We start from the raw sequence: 23,799 nt of genomic DNA on the forward strand, positions 1-23,799 counted from the left end.
TTATCATCACAGTGACCGCCATACAGTACACACAGCATTATCATCACAGTGACCGCCATACAGTACACACAGCATTATCATCACAGTGACCGCCATACAGTACACACAGCATTATCATCACAGTGACCGCCATACAGTACACACAGCATTATTATCACAGTGACTGCCATACAGTACACACAGCATTATCATCACAGTGACTGCCATACAGTACACACAGCATTATCATCACAGTGACCGCCATACAGTACACACAGCATTATCATCACAGTGACTGCCATACAGTACACACAGCATTATCATCACAGTGACTGCCATACAGTACACACAGCATTATCATCACAGTGACTGCCATACAGTACACACAGCATTATCATCACAGTGACTGCCATAGGACACACAGCATTATCATCACAGTGACTGCCATACAGTACACACAGCATTATCATCACAGTGACTGCCATACAGTACACACAGCATTATCATCACAGTGACCGCCATACAGTACACACAGCATTATCATCACAGTGACTGCCATACAGTACACACAGCATTATCATCACAGTGACCGCCATACAGTACACACAGCATTATCATCACAGTGACCGCCATACAGTACACACAGCATTATTATCACAGTGACTGCCATACAGTACACACAGCATTATCATCACAGTGACCGCCATACAGTACACACAGCATTATCATCACAGTGACCGCCATACAGTACACACAGCATTATTATCACAGTGACTGCCATACAGTACACACAGCATTATCATCACAGTGACTGCCATACAGTACACACAGCATTATCATCACAGTGACCGCCATACAGTACACACAGCATTATCATCACAGTGACTGCCATAGGACACAGCGAATTGCATTAACTGTCACAGTGACCTCCTTGCAGTACACAAGTATCACAGAGACCACATACAATAAGAAAAAAAATTGTGACTACCACACAATACAATGGACATTTTTTGTGACCACCACACAGTACAGACAGTATTTTTGAGGCTGACATACACAAAGAACAGTTTTGAGACCACAATACAAAACAATAGGCCATTTTTTTGGCTGCCACACAAATCATCACCTCATCACTAATTAACTCCTCATAATGAACCCCTTAAAACATTAGCTCCCTCATACTAATCATTAATTACATCAACAATTAATTTAATATTCACTAACATACTCAAGTCATTACCTAAGTTAAAAATAAAAACAAATTTCACCTTAATCAACCCCAAATAAATACATTTAACCCTTCATCTTATTTAGCTCTGGAACAAACTACTCTGATGGCAGTAGGAGGGGCTCAAACTGCTACCCTATCAATATGTATTAAAGGAAGTCTACAATCTTGTCAGTGGGGGTTAATGTTACAAGGTACATTTTGTTTTTTAATACTACATTGTGATACACATTATAATGTAATTAAGTCAAAAGCTTGCAGACTGGAAAAAGGGAGATTCTGTTTTGTGAGATTTTAGCTTCTACTTTTCATGCTAGTGTGGTGGGGATATGAAATAATTTTGCACTTTATAATTACTTATGCATGCTATAATAAGAAAAGGGCTGGAAGGATTTCCCTATTCAGTTCTCAATCCACTACCACAAAACTGTCTACACCTTATGTCCTTTTTCTGGTTGTAAATCTGTGTTATTGTAAACAAATCGGTTTCTCTGTGCCTCATCACGCATGGTTTAGTCATTCATTCTTTTCCACCACCAAAAAAAAAAGTTACTGTGACTCAAGCTGTACAGAACCTATTATAGCTTTCAGCCTCCTCCCATTTCTTGCAACTGTACAGCTGCCAAAAATAAGGGTGTAGCTGCATTTTTTCTCTGCTATTTCTTTGCAAATAGGTTCCTATAAAACACACTCAGGCGCCTCCCTAATTGCATCACAGAAATCTTATAACTGTGAAATAACACTACACAAGTATTGCCATTCACACTGCAAGGGAGAGAGGACTTCCACACTCTGACCTGGTTATACAAGGTAAGTTCTGCAGGGTATGGAGAAACATACATCACAGCTTACAGAACTTTGTGAATGTTGGTGCAGGACAGTTACAGTATTTGTTTGAATGAATGGTCCTACAAAACCGTCCAACTAACACCAATGTATACTCTTATATATAGAAAATTCCACATTTTATAGGAGCTACATATTAAAATCCAAATCAGTTAATCTCATATTTAATCAATTTGAGGTAGATCATATTCTAGGCCCTCTGGTGGCAAAGAAATTCTGCAGGACCTGTTTAATCTTGTGGAGACAAGAATTGTAAGATATTATTTGTTTCTGCATTGTTTTATACAATACAAGTTTATACATGAAATTTAATTATTAATAGCAAAATTTCATTTTATTACAGTAACATAATATAAAATGTCCAATACACTGATTTTCAGCATGGTGACAGATTAAAGTTATTATTTTCAATGATGAATTTGTTTGAGAACTAGCAGCATGGGGAATAGCAGTAATAGTATGCAAATATTGGCAAATTAAATGTTGAGACTGTGTGTGTAATCTAATAATACTATTTAAAAAAAAATGTTTTTATAGGAATGCTTATCACTAGCAATTTATTATGGGGATGACAAGGTAACGTGCCACATAAGACTATTCATGTAGTTAGACACTTTCCCAGTGTTACAGTAACTATGAGTCTTAGGCATTAGATAGTTTTGCAGTTGACATTCATGTTACCAGTGAGCGGGTGTGGTATGTTAGGTAGATTAGACTTAGGTTGACAGTGTCTAGGTCAACCACTATTGGTCAACAGTAAGTAGGTCAACATGGTTTCTACGTCGACAGGGACTCTAGGTCGACATGAGAAAAGGTCGACATGAGGGGGTTTTTTTTTACTTTTTTTGGTGTCGTTTTCTCCGTAAAGTGACCGGGAACCCCAGTTAGTGCACCATGTCACCTCGCATGTCTCGCTTCGCTTGCCATGCTTCGGGCAAGGTACCTAGCTGCGCTTGGCACAGGTTACCGCTTCCAATTGTAGTCCACGTGAATCATAAATTATGGAAAAGTTTAAAAAAAAATTTAAAAAACCCATGTCAACCTTTTTTTATGTTGACCCTTTCTCATGTCGACCTAGAGTCCCTGTTGACCTAGAAACCATGTTGACTTACTTTCTGTTGACCAATAGTGGTCGACCTAGACAGTGTCGACCTACTTACTGTCGACCTAAAGACTGGATACCCCAGTGAGCATAAGGCTAATGTAACACCTCTAGTACATTTTCTAAGCAGTGTATTTCTATAGCTTACAAACGATAATTAAAAAATGTAGTAGAGTTTGCAAATATCTTTTATCCGCACCATCATACACAGCAAGAGATTGTATAAAGCATTTTCATGCTCATCTATGACATTTTCTAAGCTGATTTCAGAACATTATGACCAAAACCAATTACTATCTGGGTCTGTCAAAACGCAGCATCAAGAAGGATTTTGTGCTAATGATGGTTCTGGCATTGTGATAGATACGTATATTACAGAGAGTGAAAAGGCAAAATGCAACAGATTGACCAATCTTAAATGTACTACAGAACCACACATTTAAGCCATTTATATGCCGTCAGTGCCAGGACAAACATTTTCCATTACTTCAAGTGTAGTTTATTTCCTTGAGCGGATTCTTAATGCCAGGTGAAAACACTCCATGCAGTATTCATGATGCTTAGAAAACACTAGTGTGACAGACAGCACAAGGCAGACAGGAATCACAGCCAGCACCAGCAGATACTGTATATGCAGCTGTTTACTATTAGATCATTTACAGTGCACAAAACACTTGACTACCAGCAGCCATAACACTGAATATTGTAACTCAGGGGCAGATGTACTAAGCAGTGATAAAAGTGGAGAAATGAGCCAGTGGAGAAGTTGCCCATGGCAACCAATCAGCATTGACGTAACATTTATAATTTGCATACTACAAAAGTATACAGAGCAGTTGATTGGTTGCCATGGGCAACTTCTCCACTGGTTCACTTCTCCACTTTTATCACTGCTTAGTACATGTTCCCCTTAACCTCTAACAAGGTTTGCATCAGCTATTGCAGTACTTCTAGACATGACGCAGTGCACTCAGACAGCAGTGCAACAATCATATGATTGCAGATTAGTCCAGATATGAAGAAATGTGGGTGTGGCTCAGAGTATATTACTACAGACATGGATGGTCCCAGGATCCTTTTTATCCAAAATAATAATTTTCAGCCTCTTCCAATTACTATTAAAAATATTTAGGGGGGTATTTATCAAAGCTTGGAGAGAGATAAAATTGTGAGAGATAAAATACCAACCAATCAGCTCTTGTCATTTTTCAACACAGCCTGTAACATATAAGTTAGAAGCTGATTGGCTAGTACTTTATCTCTTACAATTTTATCTCTCTCTGAGCTTTGATAAATGCCCCTCTTAATATTTTGCTAATTAAGTTACTAATTACTGTACATAACCAGAAATAGAAATAATCACACTTTGGTTTAAGAGAGTTTTCGTGTAAATAATGCGTGATCACACACACCTGATTACCATCCCGCTAAGCATCAAAACACAAGTTAATGAAGAGTGATATACAGTATTAGAAATGGAAGATTATAGAGAAACACAAAACATTACAGGGAATCCTATGGTATAAAACACAATATAAAACTATTTATTTAGCGTGAAAGTGCAGTGCAGTTTAAACAGTGAAGTACAGGCAAAACTTAACTTTAAGTAGCTGGGTGTAGTACAGTATTAGCCACAATTCAGTAGTGTGACGAAAGCAGTGACATGCAGTGGGGTGAGGCAGGTGAGGCAGAGATTTTCATACTAACGTTTGTGTCAGAGTTTTGACTGTATAAAGTACAGTATATGAAAAATACGGGATCAGTACTAAATGCCGCTGGTCGGAATCCCGGCGGTCGAAATACCGACGCCGGAATCCCGACTACACAATCCCGACAGGGGTGGTGAGCGGGCTACGCTCGGCACACTATTATATTCTCCCTCTATGGGTGTCGTGGACACCCACGGAGGGAGAATATGTCGGGATTGTGGCGGTCGGGATTCCGGCGTCGGTATTTTGACCGCCGGGATTCCGTCCGGCGGCATCTTGACCGCATCCCGAAAAATACAAATAATTTGTTTGCAATATCTTGTCTGCATTATTATAATCATTTTTATAGCCAAAACTCTGGAGTAAAAAGTCTATGGCAGGTGAGGCAGTGCCTCCCCTCCCTACCTTTTCCGCACTTCTCCAATCAAAACTCACCAAATTTCCAGATGTACCCTTTAGCTGATATATTGCATGTAAATCTGGCTCTGGTGCTAGCCAGTGCCTCCTGAGCCATTTACCTCACCGCATGTTCCTGGAAGAAAGTATTGGTAACATACAAAGACATACTGTACAGTAACATCACAGAGCAACATTCCTTACAGCAGTGGAGGGTCTCACGGATCCCACACAATACACACTCTCCTTACACAATTTATATATCCAACTGATCTGACAAGACAATAATGCTTCATTATTTCTGATCAACTAAAGCTTACATTTTATCTTTAATCAGCTATATGCAGAGGTTCTAAAAATGAGTAGATAAGATTTCTCATCTCACTAATATTATTCTGGATAAGCTGTTTGGTTACACAAGCGAGGCTGCTGCCTTTAAGTCACAATACCTATAAGGTGTTCCCCATACCTCAACAATGAACATATATTGAATAAACAATGGTAATGTGTCAAAGGGGCATCCTTTTAACATATCGCCATCTTTCATTCAAGATTTATCATTCGCAGCTGAAGGCATTGGGTAGATATGTGAAAAAGATTTACATGTGCAGTGATTCATTACAATTATAGTGATACAGAGGTCTCACTGTGAATATATTTCTCGGGGCAGTATTATGCCAGCAGGGAAGAACATACAGCTGAGTGGTTTATCAGTTTATAAGGAGATTCATATGCAGCTTTCAATGCAGAAAAACAAATATATTGTTACATATGTTCTATCTATTATCTGTTTCATATTATTGTAAAAAGAAAACGCTAGTAATCCATACTAAGGTCACATATGGGAAATGTCTTCCAGTGGATGTGACAATGCCTTTTAACACTATGGGACAATGCCTTTTAAACACTGAATACAGTAAATGTACTGTACAATCTTATGTGGTTTCTGTCTGTCAATGTCTGGCAATGAATGGAAATGTCCCACAAGATAGGTTGGGCTGTTTAAAATTTTGTTTTGCAATGTTCAATGAGTCAGAGAATCATCCAGCTGGGTGGGGCAGCTGCTGGTGTGATATTTGAAATTTTCTGTCACACAATAGCAAATAAGGCATTTGCATGACAGATTTTTTTTTTAACACAACTTATCCATTTAGAACAATATAAACTTGTAAATGCTATAATAGTAAATTGGTATCAAGATCCCGACGCTTGGGGTGCCGGCGGTCAGAATACCAACAGCAACACCCAACACGCGGAATCCTGACACCTGCTAGGTAAGAATTATAACCCTACTCCCCTAACCTGTAACCTGAGCCTATCCCTTCCCCCACAGCCTAACCCTATCCCTCTCGCTTAATGCCTAACCCTCCCTTCCCGCAGCCTAACCCTAACCCTTCACGGCTCCACCCTTAGTGCCTGGCCCTTATGCCCCTGCCCCCCCCCCCCCCAACCACGGCCTAACCTTCCCTCTAGTGTCTAAACCTACTCTCCCTCCCCCCCCCCGCCCCACCTCTAACAGCTTAACTCTCCCTGGCATACTTATGATTGGCATGCCGGCAGTCAGGATTCCAGCACTGGTATTATAATCAATGTTGGGATCTTGGCATCGGTCTTCTGACCAGTGTCGGAATTCCAGCATCAGTATTTGGTAACCAGATCGCAACACAACTCCACACTTCAATTTCACTTAAATTGCAACCATTAACAGTTTTGAAACATGTAATGTAAGAAATAAGCTAAGTACATTTTAATTGTGCATCTTATAGACATTTTGTTAGCTGTCCTACCAGTCATTATTTCATTTTCAAAATCTCTTTGGAGGGTAAGACCAGGGGCGGCTGCCTAGGGGTGCCAGCCCCTGGAGGGCCTAACTGAATTCATCTTGCAAAACACTGAATGATGTCTCTGTATGCAGCCTCCTCCTTTTACACTGCGCTGGCAGCTGCTGCAGGTCTAATTAGGTGCAGCCACCACTATCAGGCTGTACCACATGGTGCCTCAGTGCTTCCTCTGTGCCAACACGTGTAACATCAAGTCATGTGAAGGCATATAGCAGGACAGATGTAACTATGGCTCCCGAGGGGCGTCTCACGCCCGCTTCTCATAGCCCTGATGCACCTCCTGTGTGTGTGTGGGGGGGGGGGGGGGGGGGTTTGCAGGTTAGGGGGCACCAGGTTGAAGCTTTGCCTAGGGTGCAGAGAGACCTTGCACCGGCCCTGGGTAAAACTAGCATGTTAGCCAATTACATTCATATAGACTCACAGCATGTCAAGTAATTGCACAAGAGGATGGATTTTACAGGGCAGACAGACCCAAGAGAGGTGTTCAAAGTCTCCCTGCTCCCTAGTCAACTGCCATGTGACAGTGGTTGCCATGCCAAACTGTAAAAAGTAAACAGACCAAGCAAAATCAGAATAACCAAGATTCTATTTCTAGCCTGCCACAGTGATTATTGTTAAAAAAAATCAAAAAACATTTTCATGTGTTTATTGCTTTAAAGTAGTTACAATTAATAAATGAAACTTAAGGGGGGTACACACGTCGCAATTCAGGCTCAGTCTGATGTGTGCTGAGCCCGATGTGGGCTTAGCACACATTGCAGCAGGTGTCTGTACACATGCTGCGATGTACTGTATGCTAGGCTAGCCCGATCTTAACTAAACCGCAAGGCTCAATAAGAGCCTTGCAATCTAGCCAGGTCTTGACTGCATGCAGGCAAGATCTGAGCTGGCAATAGCGCTGCGTGGGGCCGCGTATCGCTATCGGTATGGGGCATACACACAGAGCAATGTGTGCTTCATTTCTAAGCAATCTAGTCAGAATCACTACGTATGTATACCCCTAAAGAATTATACATTCATCAAATATGATTTAGTCTGCTAGATTTTATAAAAACACCATTGTACAGAAGCATAATTGAGACACATCGGTGGTGCAGTAGTGTATTTTAATATTACAAAGCAAACAAAACTATTTGATAAATTATTGCAGTATGCTGTGTGTTGAATCAATGTATAATCCCATATAATGCCATCATCTCATTATTTTTATTGTGTGATTTTTTAACCCTGTCCTTGCAAAGAATAAAATTCAATCACAATGTTTTTTTAGTTTTTTATTTCATAATGTAGTTATGTAGATAATATTTATGGTTTGCGTAATATATGCATAATGTATTTTATATATATATATATATATATATATATATATATAATGTAGTTATGTAGCTAATATGTATGGTTTGTGTAATATATGCAGTTACATAGCAAAGGCTGGAGAGTTAATACTTCTGTAACAACAAAATGGAGATATTATGCATGATATGCCCAGAGCTGTATTGAGTGTGTTGCAACTGGTGCCACCATCCAAGGCAGGTGGCAAATGTGGCCATCTTGTGTGATGTGCTGGTAGATGCCAATCTGCTGGAGGGGGGAGGGAGGGGGTCTGCCCAATGTGTTTAAGTGCCCTGGTATGCAGTGGTCATAGCCAATGGACATCTCAATTTATTTTGATGCTGAGGACACAAATAGACAACTTGTAACCTAAACAAGTCCACAAATGACTGGTACCAGGAATAAATCTGGGTCAACTAAAAAGTCTCTGATTCACATCGCAATAGAGTCCTCACCCTGGTATTGCCATAGGTATAGTAATATCAGTGTAGTCCACTGAGCAATTTAGAGGTTAATGCAACAGCTGGGGTACAGTGCATAGCTGACCCAAAAATACACTTTAACTAGAACAATAGTGCAGTGAACAAGGTAGTGGCCAACACAGCAGTGAAAACGGTAATGTGGTCAGATAAAATCATAAATTATCCTGTTCCCCAGAAAGAGAACAAGGGAGTATGTGGCACATTACCAAAGAGGTCTACAGGTTTCAATGCTTGTTTATCCCGATGTTCTGGGCACGGAAATTGTCATATATAGTGTACAATTTATCACTCATTCGGAGTGAACTCCTTCATACCATATTGAAATATTCCAAATCTAACACAATGACATGCATGTAAAGGGGATAATACAGTAGGTCACTGAATAGCTTGACTAATTGATATGAACACAATGTAAACTAGATGCTATGACCATTCCAGTCCGTAGGTATGTGAAACTGTGGAGCAATGTCTCATACATCCATATATTTGTAGGATATATGCCAAGGTATAACATTCTAGCTGCACATGTGACTCACAGGTCCCAATGCCTTATGAAGACTATTTTGGCAATCACTTACATAGTACTTACATGATAGAATTAATAAGCAGGTTTTTCTTCTTTTAATCCCTATGCCTGATGTATATATTTTATATTATTTATATAAGAAACAAGAATGCTATAGTTGTTCAGGTATCCGGACTCCAGGTCGACAACAAAAAGGTCGACACACCTTAGGTTGACGTCAATTGGTCGACACACCTTAGGTCGACATGAACAAAAGGTCGACAGGAACAAGGTCGACATGGAAAAAGGTCGACATGAGTTTTTCGCAATTTTTTTCTTTTTTTGGAACCAGTTCATACTTAACGATCCACGTGGACTACGATTGGAACGGTCATCTGTGCCGAGCGAGGCGGCAGCGGAGCGAAGGCACCATGCCCGAAGCATGGTGAGCGAAGCGAGCCATGCGAGGGGAGCGGTGCACTAATTGGGGTTCCCAGTCACTCTACGAAGAAAACGACACCAAAAAAACATAAAAAACTCATGTCGACCTTTTTCCATGTCGACCTTGTTCCTGTTGACCTTATGTCCATGTCGACCTAAGGTGTGTCGACCAATTGGCGTCGACCTAAGGTGTGTCGACCTTTTTGTTGTCAACCTGGAGTCCCAGACCCAGTTGTTCATCAGGAAACAGTATTTAGTGAATGGAAGTGCTTTGCTTTGTTTTATTGATTTTGTGGTTTCAAAACTTGAAAATGAAACACCCTGATTAGAAGATACCTCCATATGTTTTATATCACGATCCTTGCTCTGCTTTACAGTATATATTCTCAGTATTATTGTGTAAAAACCACGGACTATGCTATGACAAGCGCTAGCAAAACAAAGGAGTGGACTTAAATATGACAACTGCGGTGAACTAGATTGGTATCAGATACACTACTAGGCTGTTGTATTATGAGATCAAATGTCCGCTGTGCTGTATTGCTGACAGCATATTATTCCAGTGGGGAAAATTGCAGAGTTTACAGTTTAGAAGGTGAGATGTTTACTTTACATTAATTATAGGTCTCAGTGTTTTATATCTTTCCAAGCAAGTCTCATGCACACAGAAAGCTCATGCATGGATACATTGTATTTGTGATATAAAGCTTTTGTTCAACACATTTTTAGGCAAGACCTTCCCAATGTTAGTGTAGTGTTTTTCTCAGTATCAAACACTTTTATATTCTTATAACGATGTAGACTATACTGCAGACTTGCACTAACTGCTATGTTGATCGCATAACAGCATTATTGGACACATTAGTAAATGCAATGATATGGGTTCGGTCTGTGTGTCTGCTGTATCATAATTTTCAGGTCACAGTAAACAGCCCTTAGTGACCTAGTGAGTGCTCAGTGGTCAGAACTTGTCAAGTTGCACAATCCACTGTGTGGCCAAATTGGAAAGTGGTCCTGTTGCTCAGTTGTCAGGACAAGTAGCAGCATTGCACCATGGGTAGCTCAAATGTTAATAGAATGCACATCATCCTAATAATGCACCTGTATTAATTTCAAAGGTTATCCTAATAAGTAAAAAAAACATATCCTCATATGAAAATTTCATTTTAATGTACTTTTAACTTGAACTGTACATTTTTTAGCAATGGTATGGGCAAAGAACATATTACAGTTACGGTATAGTATTACCCTATTTTTTTAAACTCCATTTTGCCTACTTCAAAAGTAGTAAGATTGAGAAGGATTTATGTTATATATTATATATTATTAAGATATACTTCTCATGATGTCAGATTTATTATACATCAAAAAGATTATATTCCACAGACTAGAACTGAATTTTACAGCACCATAAACAAGACACAGAGTGTAATGGTTTGTAGACAGATTATCAATGACGTAAAGATATACCAATCCTATGTAATGAAGGGTAGTCTGGTCAATGTAGGCAGGAGGAGAATAGATACATGTGGCTGTACATTATGTGTTATCTGTGTCCATAAAGAGGGTGGTTAAAACTGTAAATTGTAATGATAAAGGGGTTTAACATATACAGTATAACAAAATACAAGCAGTTGGGATCCTGACAGTCAGAAGACAGACAGCGGGATCCTGATGCCCAGAATCCTGACACATCACAGTAAGTATTTTACTCTATCCCTAATCTTAACCCAAATCCACCCCTCCCACAGACTAACCCTAACCTCCATGCAGCCTAACCCTCCCCCTAGTGCCTAACAACAAACCCTGTACTTGTCTTCAGGATGTGCTGGGATTCTGGCCGCCGGGAACCTGCTGTCAATCTTCTGACTGTCAGGATCCTAACTGCCATTATATGGACCGTATCCCCATATAACATATTTCTGAAAGATCTGCTGCCTGCCTGTCTGTCTATCGATCTATCTAATCCAGAAATACGCAGTTATATTTTCGTAGATACTGAATTTCAGAAAAGTGTAATACATTGCAGCATTTGAATGGACTCTAAGCAAGAGCAGCAGAGAATTTGGAAGAAGAGTGTTACCACTCCCTTTGTAGACGGGTGTTGGTTCAGACCTATAAATATTAGGAAGTGTTCTGTTGAACAACCAGCTTGAGCTGAGCAAACACATTAAGGGCGTTGAGTTACAGTACAAAGTGGATGTCTGCCAGTACATGTACCCTAGACATTTCTGTAGATTTTCCACGTGGAGGCTCCAATTTGCTCTCACACATGCTCTAATACTCATACAACACCATTCATTGCACAGAAACAGACAAAGCCTTGAAATCTCATCATCTCCAAACTTTTAGGTTTCCAAGTAAACCTCAGCACATGTAAGTAAAGCCCCAAACCTATTTAATAAAAGGCTAACGCTGCTTCTCACCTTTATGGCGGGGGGGGGGACTAGATGGCTACTACCATGTGAAATGCATATCTTAGGCTGGGTACACACTATGCAACTTATCATTTATAGGCTGGGTACACACTATGCAATATATCACTCATACAGCCGACGAACGATATATCACTAGTGCATTCAGATATATTGGTACATACTTACTGACTGACCTCTTACTGTATGTGGCCACAGGAACTGCAGACAATAACATCACAATGGGTGGACACATCTAAATATGCCCACTCAGTTGTGATATCTGGGCAGACATATATCGAGTGGCCAATTGGTAAGTGTTTATGCTTACCAAATTGGTAGCTCGGTTGGAGGGATGGTCGTCCGGTCGGTGGGATGGTCACATGTGTACCCAGCCTCAAGGACCCCATACACTAGTACGATTTTACACGATTTCATACAATTCCGATATATGTGTCTGATGTATTGTATGAAATTGTGTACAATCGTATGTGTTTTAGATCGTATCCAATCTGATGCGCGTCCCCGTGGCTGTCGTTGGTGCTGCACTAATGATATATCGGAATTGGATGGAATCAGATGAAAAAAGTGTGTTTTTTGTGCATGTAATATATCGCATGCGATGTATCACAGGGAAGTTTGACTGGCATTCTCAGGACACTCCCAGCCCCCGTAGCCCTCTATCCAGCCCATCAGATATATTTCATTGTACAATTGTATGCCGTACGATATATTGCATGCGATGTATAGCGGCTTCATCAATCGCATGCGATATATCTTATGCAAAAATAGCACAAAAGTACCAAGTCGTATGGAATCACTCCCGGGAAGGTCCAGGGGGAGTTCAAGGGAAATTACATCCGACTTCATCCTCAGACATATCGTTGTAGTGTATGGGGCCCTTTACACTTTTACTGAATTCAGGCTTAGAATTAGTACCAATAGGTTTGTATATTGCTGTTTTTGCATTTGATGCAGAAAAGATAAGAGACATAGGGGGTCATTCCGAGTTGATCGCTAGCTGAAAATGTTCGCTGCGCAGCGATGATGCAAAAAAAGGCACTTCTGCACATGTGTATGCGGTGCAATGCGCACGCGCGACGTACTTTCACAGCGGCCAATGTAGTTTTACACAAGGTCTAGCGATGCATTTCAGTTGCACTGGCTACAGCAGAGTGATTGACATGAAGTGGGCATATTTGGGTGTCAACTGACCGTTTTCAGGGAGTGTTTGGAAAAACGCAGGGGTGCCAGGAAAAACGCAGGCGTGGCTGAGTGAATGCAGGGCGTGTTTGTGACGTTAAATCCGGAACTGAATGGTCTGAAGTGATCGCAAGCGCTGAGTAGGTCTGGAGCTACTCTAAAAATGCACAATTTTTTTTTTTTTAGCCGTTCTGCGATGGAAGCGATCGCACTATTGCAAAGCTAATATACACTCCCAAAGGGCGACGGCTTAGCATTTGCACGGCAGCGAAAAACTGCTAGCGAGCGATCAACTCAGAATGACCCCCCATAAGACCACAATGATTTTAATATGCAGCAATAGGCGTAATTTTCAGTTGTAATCACATGTTTACATTGTAAGATCAATTGAATAAAAGCAAATATACTGTACTACTACATTACTATTGTTCGTCATAGATGAAAAGTCTTTAAAAAAAAAGTCTGTTGCTGGGTGATGTCAGCATTATCTAGAGAATATTGGCATTAATGAAAAAGTTGCAATGACATTATAAAAAGGAATAAGTGGTAGCCATAAAAAAAAATCTATTCATAAGAAGTTGGTCAATTTAAAGATAAAAAAGTAACTGTCAAATGTAAGATTAAATATTAATGTTACTGTCTCAATACAGTAGTGTCAGCATATACTGTACATAGCATATTCTGTATTCTAGACCTAAAACAGACGGTACAGTCAGGTGCAACCTAGAATATATACATTATATATATGATAAGTTATATAAGTCTCTATTTGTGTGTATAATCTGTAATCAGACAGCAACTGATTGTCCAAATGCACGATCAGATGTCTGACATTTATCTTATGACTTATTTCACATCTAAGGGTGTCCAAAATTATCCTAATTGGATGACTAAATCATGTCATGTATAGACACCAACAAACAAGTATATTGTTTAGAAAGTATGAGTTACTGGGAATTTATACTCTACAGATAGTAATCAACAGTATTTCTACACACAAGCACAAGGCATGTGACAGAAAATAAGCAATTGCTAGAAGCAAAAAGATACATAAGGCTTCATATAATAATCACTATGTGCAAAAGATATTTCCAAATAAGATAGTACAGTACAGATGTAAAACTTTAGAAGTGATTATCAAGAGATGCTTATGGCCTGGACAGTCAAAGCTAACACAAAAGTAGAATTAATAACGTCATATTTTGACATCCTCAAGCCTGAGGAAGCGGTATGCTCTTAACAAACGCGTCGATGGTTAATGAAGACAATTTTTCATTTACTTCCATCTTCCATTGTATGGCACCAAATCCTTGTGCAGAGTTACAACTTCTAAACCATAGGCCAATTTTTCTGTACCCATTTCCCTCCCAGCCATACATTTGTATTGTCCCACTATATAACTAATTGCATTTTTGGCAAATAAATAGAAATAATTCTGGCTTGTGACCTTGGTAAAATATTACTAATAAAGTATTACTATAAAGAGATCGGGGCACAAGTACTGGGGGTGTGACCATATGTGGAAGTGTGGCCACGCCCCAAAGGGTGCCCTCTGGACAAATGCATTGCAGACTTGGAGGCATGCTTCCCTTGCTAACTAGTCTCTTTAGGTGCCTCTGAGAATCTTATTGTGTGCAGTAGACACACTGCTGTATTATATGGGATGCACTATTGTTTGGTGTCCTCTCTTCTATTATGTATTATACACTATGAGCTTTTTGGCAGTACACACAGTGAATTCTCCCGAATGGGATGTAGTCAAGGATGAAATCCATGACAAACTGAACATATCAGCAGCCACAAAGTGAACAATAAACAAATATTCCAAACACTTGAATATGAAAGAATACATTGTTATGTGTCCTCGCCAAGCTTCCTTTAGGATTCACAGAGAAAAGTTTAGAGAATCCAAATCAAATGGTAAGACACGCCCGCCAGTCTAATTGTAGAGATATCCAATCCAGTGTTTTATCCATGCAAACAGAAAATTACAGTGCTTGCTTCCATGCTTAAAGGAACCCACACTCTGACTTTCAAAAGAACATTAATTAATTCCCTTTACTTTGCATATTTAACAAAACGAAGATCATAACTCCCATTTACTGTATAACACTGGTGGTTTGCAATTCGATACAGCTAAGTATTTATAATTAATTACACAGTATTTTGGATATAGTGTATTATTTAGACTTCAATAGATTGTCTTGTTTTTCTCTACCTGCCGAGACTTTACCACAGAGATGTGATAATCCTGTTAGTGTGCTTGTGCGGTAGCGATCTAATAACATTGTATTGTCTGTTTTTGTAATGTATAAACCTCAGGAATCCATTAACAATCAAAACTAAAAGGAGAAGAGTGTACCATCATTTACCAAAAACACAGCAGGAGCAGCCATTTTGTTAGCATTCATGTAAATGTAAACTCAGTTCACTAGCAACCAGTTACTTCATTTTTTGCCTCATGTCTCCTAGTATTACTTATTCTTATTGATGGTTTTAACTGTGTAAGCAACAGACCTGGCACCTACTGTACACACTGCCATTTTGACCAGGCAGCATTCTTTACCTGCCTCCCAGCCTGCAACCAGACAGTCAATGGCTGTCAGCATGCTGATTGGTGGGTGGCTGGAGCTATCCACTAATCAGAGTGTAGCATTCTCTACCTGCACCCACCCTGCAGCCAGACAGTGGATGGCTAAGTTATCCACTAATCAGGGTTCAGCATTCTCTATCTGCCTCCCAGCCTGCAGCCAGACAGTGAATGGCTGTCAGCATGCTGATTGGTGGACAGCTGAAGCTATCCACTAATCAGAGTGCTGACAGTCATTAACTGTATGGAAGCATGTAGAGAGATGGCTCAGGACCGTAGGAGGGGTAAGTTATGATTTTTTTCCCCCGTGAATGAATGTGGGTTCAGTAGGAATTACCGGCGCACAGGATCTCGGCGTTCATAATACTGATTCCGGGATCTCGATGATCTCAATCCTGACTGGGGTGATTAGATGATATTTCCACCTCTCCCCTACCCCCTAACCCTAACCCTCTGGTCCTGCAGCCTAAACCTAACCTCTGCCTTTAGTATCTGACCCTAATCCCCTGCTCCCAAAGGTGCCTAAACCTAACCTCTGCCTTTAGTATCTGACCCTAATCCCCTGCTCCCAAAGGTGCCTAAACCTAATCACCATCCCCACTGCCTAAACCTAACCCATCCTCCCCTGCAGCCTGACCCTAACCTCCCCAGGGAGTGCCTAACCCTAATCCTCCCTCCCCGCAGCCTATCCCTAACCCCCGGTTGTTGCCTAACCCTCCTTACTGTCCCTAACCTAACCCACTGCCTAAATCAAACCCCCTAGTTGTCGCCTAATCCTAACCCCCGCTTACTGTCCCTAACCTAACCCGCTGCCTAACTGAAACCCCCTGATTGTCACCTAAACCTAACCCCTCGCTTACTGTACCTAGCCTAACCCGCCGCGGCTGTTCCTAGGGTTGGGATGCTGACTGCCGAAATCCGGCGTCGGTCTCCTGCCACTTTTGGAGTTCCGACATCGCTATTTCGACTGTTGGGTTCCCGACAGCTGGCATATTGACCGCATACCATGAATAGGTAGGTGCCCCAGTGCATTGCTTTGCCCAGGCATTCAATGTTTTTATGACAGGCCTGCTCCTAGAATCTGTTTAGTAAATGTACAAAAAAAAAACATTTTTCCAGCTTGTTGTGGAAGAAACTACATTTCTACAAATTGAAAACAGATTGAAAACAGTGGAGAAATGCAGTTTTCTTTCCCACTTGGCATGCAGTTGGCGTTAAGTACTTTGACAATCTGTGTATGATGTTATGCCCACTTACATGTATCCAAAGAGCAAGAAAATACCCCTCCCTTTCAAGCACCTGAATTATATCACTAAGCTAACTGAGTATCTGCCACTATATATGTATGTATCCAAAGAGGATAATATAAAAGTAGATGATAGACTCCTGGTTCTACTTTTATTGTCTTTGTTTTATTGTGAAAGTTACGTGCAAGGAAACAATATGAATCAATCACTCATCTATGTCACTGGTTCTATAAATCCTGGTAATGGCTCTGGAAACCACGTCAGAGAAATAGATCCAAGATGTAAATAAATTACATTATATTTATCATCAACCCAAATGATCCAGTATTCCAGTTACTATATCTACTTCATTGTTCACTATCAGAAATTTCCAAACTTCGCCATAACAGTCTAGGAAGTCTATTCACTTAGCCCTGGAGAGAGATAAAAAGTACCAGCCAATCGGCCTAATGTTATAGGCCATGTTTGAAAAATGGTTGGTTGGTATTTTATCTCTCTCCACTTTGTCTCTCTCCGCATTTTAGTAAACAGACCCCCAGATTTTATGGATATCCATGCTTGAGCAAAGCTTGACTTAGGGATCTATTCACTAAGCCTTGGAGAGATAAAAATAAAGTGGACGGTGATAAAGTACTAGCCAATCAGCTCCTAATTGTCATGTTACAGGCTGTGTTTGAAAAATTACAGGAGCTGATTTGCAGGTAATCTATCTCTCTCCAAGACTTAGTAAATAGACCCCTTAATTAGTAGCTTAGTCAAATTAATTGAACTATATGGACTCAGGCATGGATATAGTTAAAATATAGGGTGTAATTCCAAGTTGAACGCAGCAGGAATTTTGTTAGCAGTTGGGCAAAACCATGTGCACTGCAGGGGAGGCAGATTTAACATGTGCAGAGAGAGTTAGATTTGGGTGTGGTGTGTTCAATCTGCAATCTAATTTGCAGTGTAAAAATAAAGCAGGCAGTATTTACCCTGCACAGAAATAAAATAACCCACCCAAGTCTAACTCTTTCTGCACATGTTATATCTGCCTCCCCTGCAGTGCACATGGTTTTGCCCAACTGCTAACAAAATTCCTGCTGCGATCAACTTGGAATTACCCCCATAGTTGCCTACTCTGCCAAAAATCTTGTGGTGTTCACACAGCCCCCCGGAAAAGTGGGCAGAGGAGGGGGGGTGATGATGTGATTTGCGTCATCGTGGCTCCGTCCCCTTGCTTCACAATACCTGTAATCTCGGCATTGGGTGACAGGGGCAGCCCGCGATTATGTGAATTTTCAGACACGCCCCCGCCCCTACCCAGCAGCAGCCATGGCCACACCTCCAGTGTGCTGCACGACATTCCAGCGCCTTGCCAAGATCTCTGTCTCCTCCCGGTGGGGGCAGCCACAATATTGGCAAGTATGCCTTAAAACATGGACTGTAATGCAGAGTTTGGGAAACTCTGCTATGTAATATAAAATTAATGTGTCACCTACAGTACACACAGCGGAAGCACCAATTATATTCTGAAGCAGTAGGTGGCTGTACAGGACCCATGACAACACTGAGAAGCTGTTTAGTAATAGTCATGAGGTACTTGTTCCAGTGAAATGAGAGGCATCATTCTTACTAATATTGGGTCCACCCACATTCTGATTGTGTGTAATTCACAATCAGAGCGGCCAGGCAGCAATTTCTACTTGCCTCTCAAGAAGCTCAGGAGGCGTCAGCCTAGGGGGCAGACACTCACAACCAACCCCTCCTCGTATGCCTCTAGAACTGTGGGGCCTTTGGGCAGCTACCCATTAAGACTATACGTTAATATAATCTAGGGGCTATATTTACTAAGGTGCAGGTTTATAGAAGTGGAGATGTTGCCCATAGAAACAAATCAGATTTTACTTATTTATCTAACACTTTATAGAAGATAATAGCTACTATCTCATTGGTTTTTATGGGCAGCATCTCCACTTCCATAAACCCGCACTTTACTAAATATACCCCTAAATCTTGGGAAACACTAGATCGTTAGGGTTTTGGTAACATATCTGCTCTTGATTCCATTTACTTTACTACTTTCAAATATACTAATAGTATGACGTCATTATATAATTTATTAAGGAAGTTCAGTCACATAACAAAGTTACTGTAAAAAAAACAGTAGGACTCAGATATCTGAAGAATAGTCCATTTGTTCTAAACCCTCTTGCCTACAGCTGAACTGCTGATTGAGCCACACGTACTCCTGTGAGGAGAACACTAGCTGTGCACTGTGAGCCATGTTTGGGTGAAGGGAGAAAATGGGTTTGCAGTACATATTGTGCTAGGAAATGCATACCACCTATGTTGGCTCTTCAAAGCCAATATTCAGTAACTGGCCTGATATTGGGGGAAATCTACATACTGTACAATAGATGCCTGTTGATAATTTGACTCCAGCAGCCATTTAAGACTACAGACCATGGTGTGGATGGGCCTAAAAAGGTGGGTTACCCTGACACACTAAAGGTAGATCCTTTGGATTTGGATACACATTTGAAATGATGTGTATATTGCGAAATCAAGTAGAAATCGGGCCTTCAGGCTACACTCCCTGCTCGGCCTGTGTATAGCCACCATAAAGAAGATGTGTTCAGTAATGGCACTGCCACTAGTTGTGCTTTTAGAACACTTAAGCATTTAAGGTAAAGTATTGCACTGTGAAATCTTAGAAATATTATTTTAATTGTACTGTAGCTCACACAAATATTCCAAATGTTGTTGTACCTACCCTTTTCATGGTATTTATGTAAATAATTCCTGTAATCATTCAATTTCAAAAGGAAATGTACATTTAAGAATGCATATATTTCTATAAAGCTGTGTCCATTTCATTCTAACATACATCTCTTGTAAAGTGTTCATTAAGTGAGTGAGTATGCTTGCAGACTGTGCATTTAGTAGATTGAATGACTTTTGACGCAACTGTAGATTGTTGCAAGTAATTACAATAGAAAGGTAAATTATGTTTCCTTTTTTCTAATTTCAACTCAATTACTGAAACTGTTGACACTAAATTGTCTGTGAATAACTGAGCAATAGACCTCTGCCATTAACTGATAAATTAGCCAAGTGTGAGACAAAACAACAGCTCAGTTTTTATGTGGGCTTGTTCACACATAAGTGCAAGGTAAAAATAAGTTTAAAAAAAAAAAAGTAATACTGTACAGGCTTTAGAAATTGTTTTCCATGCACTTTTCATGCACTGTGCTGTTACCAGTATAGGGGTCTGTATTACGCCTTGGAGAGAGATAAAGTGGAAGAAGCTAATCTTTAGTGCTGGTTGTGCACATTAAAACATGAGACAATGGTCAGGCTGCAGTCTAAAATGTTGATAATGACACAGTAAACAAATGCCTTTTTCAGCTAGTAATGAGCTCCAGAGAAGATATAGCAAAGAATAGTACATTAGCCACATAAACAGAGTACATTGCGGAGTTATATCATACTTGAATTTCTAGGACACTCCCGCATTTTAGGGAGCTCGCTGATATCTGGGGAGAGTAGTCTAGCCTCCTGGATTCCACCTACAGTACTTCCTCCAAGTGCTCAATTCTATAATTAGCAGAGAATCGCATAATCGTGGTCCGCCCTCTGCAGCACATTCCTGAAATTGTTGTATTATATAGCAAGGTACGTTGCCGCAATGACACCAGATGGGGCAGATGTATTAAGATATAGATTGTAAGCTTGCGAGCAGGCCCTTCCTACCTCTATGTCTGTCTATTTTTACCCAGTTTTGTTCTATTACTGTTGTTCTAATTGTAAAGCGCAACGGAATATGCTGCGCTATATAAGTAACTGATAAAATACATAAATAAAATAATTAAGCCTGGAGAAGTGATAAAGCAGTGATAAGTGCAGGGTGATAATGCAACAGCCAATCAGCTCCAATATGTAAATTTACAGTTATGAGCTGATTGGCTGGTGCATTATCACCGTGCACTTATCACTGATTTATCGCTTCTCCAGGCTTAATACATCTGCTGAGATATTTATCAAAGCTTGGAGAGATATAAAGTATCAAACAATCAGTTAGTAACTGACATGTAGACAAACAGTGGCAGTTGCTCTATCATACCTGGAGATAATTATATATCAGGTGCTAGAAAGGAAGAGGGGTCACAGACAAACAGCAGACAGAGGGGGGGGTGCTTCCCCCCCTCTGGTATCCCGCCAGCACACTAAAAAATTACCTGTAACCATACCTGAACCTATCAGGTAATAGAATTTCAGAGAATTGGTCACATGTGTTTGCAAAGACATGTTTAGTTGCTCAGCCGCGCCAAGGCTTCCCTGATTTCAGCAGTCCTAATACTACATAATAGCAGTGCCCACATAGGGCCATGTGATTTGTCTACAGTAAGACCTCATGATAAAGGCTCATACTAAAACACATCCAGACAGAGAGCTAACTTACCCGGGAGCCACCCCCAGGATCTCCCATTAGCACTACAAGGAACAGCATGCCTTCCAAATACTGCTCCCATTCAATGCCTTTCTCACACATGTAGACAAACAATGGCATTTGCTCTATTATTCCTGGAGATAATTATATATCAGGTGCTAGTAAGGGGGAGGGGTCACAGACAAAATAAATTAAAAATATGTTTTTCATACTTTACTATCCACATGGACTACAATTGGTAACAGTAACCTGTCCTAGCACAGCGGTAGCGGAGCGAGGCACCTTGCTCAAAGCAAGACGAGAGAAGCGAGCCATGCGAGGGTACACGGTGTACTAATTGGGGTCCCTGATCACTTTACGAAGAAAACGACACCATTTTTTTCTCCAAAAACTCATGTCGACCTTTTTTCATGTTGACCTAGTACGTTTCGACCTAGGGTCCCTGTCGACCTAGAAACTAAGTCGACCAACAGTGGTCGACCTAGACACTCTCGACATAAGTCTAGTCTATCTAACATACCACACCCGATGACAAGATGCCCATTTTGTGAAGACTGCAAGGAAATGAAACCCTTTCCTGTACTCTCTGCTGAGAGGGTGTTTTAAGATAATTCTCTTTTGAGATACATTACTTTATGCTACGGTAAGTCTTTTGTAGTACCATTTTTATAAATGACATATCAGGGCTATACAACTAAGGGGTCTATTTACTGAGCCTTGGAGAGAGATAAAATGGCAAGAGATACAGTACCAATCAGCTCCTTACTACCATATTACAGGCTGTGTTTGAAAAATGACAGAAGCTGATTGCTTGATATGTTGTCTCTCTCTACTTTATCGCTATCTCTCTCAAAGGTATAAATATAATAGGGTCCGAGTTGCTGGAGGCTGACTTTGGGCAAAAAGTCAAAACCCACCTGATTTTGCCTTGTAAATGATTGTTTCTTTAAAAATATTGGCATTCTCGTCCCAAATTCCATACCTCCAGCAACTCGGACCCTATCACGTTTACCCCCAAGGCTTAGTAAATTTACCCCCAAGTCCCTTAGCGTAACTTCCTGATTATTGGCTGATTCTAAGTCAGATGTAAAGTGGCTGTAACTGTCAGCAGTGGTGGAAGACAGATTTTTAACCTTACGCTACAGTAATGTGAGTTTCTGTTCTATTAATGCAGGGATCCGTGTGTCTGCAAGCGGGGAGCCAGGCCACCCATATATTTCCCGCCAAACCGCCATCATGAGTAGCAGCTCTTGCACCAGCCCCATGTTAAGTGCAAGACATCAATCAGAAATAAGCTGCTCTTGCCATAAGCATGACTGGGAATCACACAAAGCATTAGATGCATGCACATGACACCCCCATGACATTCCTACAAATCAGGGCACTTACATGCTATTGAATTGTAGCTGCCCTGTTCCCACCCTGAAACTCCTAGTTTCACAGACAGACAGATTTGGCCAAGTTCCATCGAACTCAGAATAGGATGAGCATCTGCACATGTGCTGTATGCAAGAACTTATCATAAACATCCATGCACAAAGATGCATCTGACTCAGAATCAGTTCCTTAGTGGTAGAAGCTTTTAAAAATGATTCTAGCTATTATTTCTCTATTGATAGAAATAATCTGATTGGTTGCTATAGGCAGCACAGTTATTTTCATTTTAGAAGCTTTAGTATACCCTTAGGGTGGAATTCAAATGTTTGAAAAGTTGGTTGGGTGTCTGTTTTTTCCTGTCTATTAGATAGGAAAAAACAGACTCCCAACTGACTTTTCAAACATTTGAATCTCCCCCTTAGTGTGTAGACACAGGCTGATAGCGCACTTAATGTATTTATACATTATTATGGTCACATGACCTCTCAGTGGCTCAGGCTCCCATTTTTCACCTTTAATAGTTTTGCCAAACTCTTATCCCTGAAATACTTCTGTATCATTTAGGTCTACGGTACCATACACTCCCAGGCAGCAACGCATGATGGGCAGACTGAGGAAGCTACTTCAGGCTGCAGTTTTTGGGGAAAATCAGTTTAGAATAATGATTATTCACAA

The 23,799-nt window shown here is 40.5% G+C and overlaps 1 protein-coding gene across 1 annotated transcript in view; it reads left to right on the forward strand.

Moving 5' to 3' along the window:
• The first annotated feature begins 1,878 nt into the window (after positions 1-1,878).
• The window catches only part of EMP1 (epithelial membrane protein 1), a 47,700-nt gene continuing 25,779 nt past the window's right edge, over positions 1,879-23,799 (forward strand). The window contains exon 1 of the mRNA XM_063940428.1: positions 1,879-2,017. The gene's annotated coding sequence lies outside the window, so the exon portion shown is untranslated. The remainder of the gene's footprint in view (positions 2,018-23,799) is intronic.

The sequence above is a fragment of the Pseudophryne corroboree genome, chromosome 9 (assembly GCF_028390025.1).
Source record: "Pseudophryne corroboree isolate aPseCor3 chromosome 9, aPseCor3.hap2, whole genome shotgun sequence".
In the NCBI taxonomy this organism is placed as follows: domain Eukaryota; kingdom Metazoa; phylum Chordata; class Amphibia; order Anura; family Myobatrachidae; genus Pseudophryne; species Pseudophryne corroboree.